This window comes from Panthera tigris, chromosome B4, assembly GCF_018350195.1.
Source record: "Panthera tigris isolate Pti1 chromosome B4, P.tigris_Pti1_mat1.1, whole genome shotgun sequence".
NCBI classification, from domain to species: domain Eukaryota; kingdom Metazoa; phylum Chordata; class Mammalia; order Carnivora; family Felidae; genus Panthera; species Panthera tigris.
Window position 1 is genome coordinate 89964816 of NC_056666.1, and position 4115 is coordinate 89968930.

Consider the following 4115-nt stretch of genomic DNA (forward strand, 5'->3'; position numbering starts at 1 on the left):
CCTTTTATTCCTGTTGGACACTCTTTGGACTTGACTGCCATATTGCAGATATGTAAATTATGTGTGTTTTTATTTGCTTGACCTATGCTTATACAGGGCTTGCCACATGCGATGCATTGTTCCAAGCTCTTTAGAAACATTAGCTCGTTTATTCCTCATAGGAGTCCTTGGAAATAGGCCCTCTTTATTATCCCATTTACAGATAAGGAAACTGAGGCATAGAGGTATTCATCCGAGGTCTCCAAGTAGTAAGGCTCCAGAGCAATACCGTCCAACAGAACTTTCTCTCATCTGCGTTGTACATCTGCGTTGTCCAACAGGATAGCCACTGACGCCCTGTGGCTACTGAGCGCTTGAAATGTGGCTCGTGCGACTGAGGAACCGAATTTTTTTTATTTTAAGTTTTAATTTATTTAATTTTAATTGGTTGAAACAGAAGTAGCCACATATGTCTACCTAGTGCCTCCTGTCATTGGCCCAGCAGCTGAAGTGCATTCTCTGTACTTCTGTGCTATGGTTCTTTTCTTTCTCTCTCCTTTTTAAACAGAAAACTAAGAACCTAGGGGGATTCTTCTGCAAAACAGAGCTCCTGCCTGGTGCCTTTGCTGTCTAATTATGATAAACAATGTGAGATGTGAGTTTATGGGAGAAGAATGAGCTAATGACTCAGCTGGTGTCATCCCCCATTTATTCCCCGGCTGTTAAGGAGGACTACAATAAAGCTCTATTTCCATCGAAAAGTTCTCACAATTTGTAGCAGATGAGAAGGTCAAAGAGGAGAGAGTGGAGGCTGGTTAGGTCATGCATATTTGGTAGCAAAGCAGCATTTTCAGAAGTAAAAGGCAACATTATAGTATGTGGTGCCTGTTCAGAAAGGTACAGAGCAGAACGATGTCATGTGCTCTCCTACCGTCAACGCTCACATTCCCATTTTCTCTTTCCCTCCCTATCCGTGTGCACCTGTATTCCACTCTCCTTTCAAGGCTAAGCTCCAAGGCCACCTCCTCCTTGAAGACTGCTCTCATCTCTCCATCTGAAAGCAATCTCTAGAACATGCTGTGTCTTTCTTTCGATACTTAATCGGTTCTCTGCTATGTCATCGCTATGTAAGCACGAGCCCTCACTTTCCCAATGCACTCTCAACTCTTTAAGGTCTGATTTATCTTCGCGTGGATTCTCCACACAACCTTGCACAGTTTGTTGCGCACATTCCAGAGATTATTTTCACTTTCGTCTCTGTTTCCCTATGGGAGGCTCTAGCATGTGCTTTTATTACAGCATTGACTCCAATGTATTGAAAACATTTGACAATAATCCCTTCCCCAACGAGATTACTAACCCTTTCAGAATAGCACGTATCTCAAAACAGAGGCTCAATAAACAGTAAACAACTGTTTGTTGATGGAAAGGTCATCTAATTTCTCTGTCTTGTGTTAAAAGCAAAACGTAACCTTCTTCCAACGGAGCTGTTCTATACGTGGTGTTTAAGCATTCAGTGATATCAAACTGATGTTACCATTTTATAATAGCCCTGCTGTGGGGAGGAACCACTTGCCGTAGACAATGAGTACCTTTTCTTGCTTACCTGTGCTCAAGGAACACAGGTCATTCAAAAAAGATTTGGATTTTAGTGAACCGCACAGAGCCCAATGTAGAAAAGAGGTGTGAAAGCAAGATATTAAGGCAATTAAGCAAGATATTGAAATTTTCTACAAGTTAAGAGAATACTTTTGAAAATTTAAGAAGTGCACGTGAAGGATGTTATGACATCAGGCAAAGTGGAGGGAGGAGCAGAGAGAGGCTGAGATAGACCAAGGTCGCTTTTAACAGCCTTCGATTTAGTTTAATTGATCAAACATGTACACACAGAAGGAAGAAAAAGAATGAGGAGATGGTAAAATTGACAAATATAAAATACTGTAACAGAAATTATGTTGCCTTGAGTAGGAGTGGAAAAGTTTGTTATCCTAGGAAATAGTCATTTAAGTGGAAAGATGGTTTTTCATGTCTTTTATGGCTTGTTGTAAATGATTAATTAAATACTCTGAGTGTTTCATTAAAAGTATGCATTCCTTCCAAATTAAAGTGTGTAGAGACTTGTTATAAATAAATTCATTGGGTGAATGAAAGGCGCATTTACTTCTAAATGAATATTACTGGCAAATTTCATTCTTGACATTGATTAAATAGACTGAATTTATTTTAATGTGCAATATGAACAAATTACCAGGCTAATTGGTTTTCTACCTTAGTGCTTTTGCATTATTTTATGCATTTATAAGTGATCTAAAAATTTTAAGAATTTGCTATGTTCAAAAAAAAAAACCCCACATTGCTGTTGAAAATAAAAGAATGGATAAGACATGCTTTCTGCTTCACTCATTTTCCACCTCCATACTTCACGGGACAGTTTTAAGTGCCTACTATGTGCAAAGCATTTAACTGGATGCTGCAGACAATAGAAAGAAAAATAAGACTTATTTCTGCCCTCTAGAAGCTCATAATGTCATAGGAAAGACATATGCGTAAAATAGCCTTAATATAAGACAGACTCAGGTAAGTAAGTGCTAAAATAATAAAGGTACAAAGTGCTTGGGGAGTAGAAGAAATGGGGGGGATTAAGTCTGATGGGAAGGGGATCAAGAAAGGCTTCTTGGAGGAGGAAGGATTTGAGCTTGGCCTTGAGAGATGGCTGGGAATTTAACAAGAGGCTCAGAAGGAGAAGAGGACAGAAAGGGTTTGTGTGGTCTGGGTTGCTGGGTTGTTCTATAAAGAGGTTTCAGTGTTTCTCTGGACAATTTTGAACTGTCATGTGGAAAAGGCGTGTGACACAGAAAATACACAGATCAACTAAGAACTGGTCTGCAAATACGGCTTTGTGACTTCAGAGAGTGAAGCCATGTCAGGCTGCAGTGTGGGCTACAGAAGTGACAGGTATAATTAGACATTGAGCAGGTCCACAGCTTTTTGATTAATAAGTTCGTTCTTCCTATGCATTGACTCATGGGCCTAAAAGGAACCTCAGGAAGTTACTTAGGTCGCCCTTGACTGTGATGTTTTCCTATGCGGTTCTTTTACCCTTGGCCCCATAATATGAGCTCTTCAAAAGCTGAGACCGCATCCTTCGAGTTCTGCATGAGGACCAGTACAATACAATACAGTGGTGGCATCTGTAGAAAAAAAGCCTGGTGACAGGATTCTTTTGTGGGTATATCAGTGACACGGTGAGCAAATAGAGGCAGGGATTTGTGGCTCTTTCAGCACTGTCTTTCCAGTCTGTCCCCGTCGTGTGATGTTTCCTGCTTGAGGTGAAAGCTGACCCTTGAAGGGATTCATACTGGTTTCCTACCATCTTGCCTTAAGAAAGAGGTCTCCTCCTCTGGAGGGGCCATCAGGAATCATCTAGCCCCTTCCTTCTTCATTTTACCGTGGATTACAGTGGAAGAAAGAGAATCCTGGGGAGAAGTGAATTGCCTAAGGTCCCACAATGAACGATTGGTTTACCTGAGTCAGAACTAGAACCCAAGGCTCTCAGTGCCCTAATCTTCAGATCAGTTTCTTTCTCTTGCACCAGACTGGCTTCCTTATGTGCAGCAATGGATGAGACAGAAGAAAAAGAGAGAGAGAGAGAGAGAGAGAGAGTGTGTGTGTGTGTGTGTGTGTGTGCATGTGCGTACGTGAATATTTCCAAGAGCTCAGCTCAGAGCATTCAGTGCCATCATATAAAATAATGTATGCTAAGCTAAATAAGTAAAATGCATTGGTTCAAAATCCTCCCACTTGCAAAAACATTAGAATCCTGGGAATTTCTTGAGATGCAAGAAAGCTCAGCCCCCAGGACTTGCAGTGTAAACACTGTGGGTAATTTGTTGAAGTGAGATGCCATTGATGATTCTCCCTGCCTTGAGAGATGACAGGGCTCCCTGACGGAACAAAGCAGATTGCTGGGTGAAGGCAGACTGCGAAAAGTGATCAGGAAAAGACAAGACATTTTACTGAGACAGATAATCCTTCTTGAAGAGGAGTTGGGGGTGGGGGGGTGGAAAGACAACTAAAAAGGAATTCCCCCTTAAAGTCTGCCTTTCAAAGAGCAACCATTTCTACAGCTCTGCCTC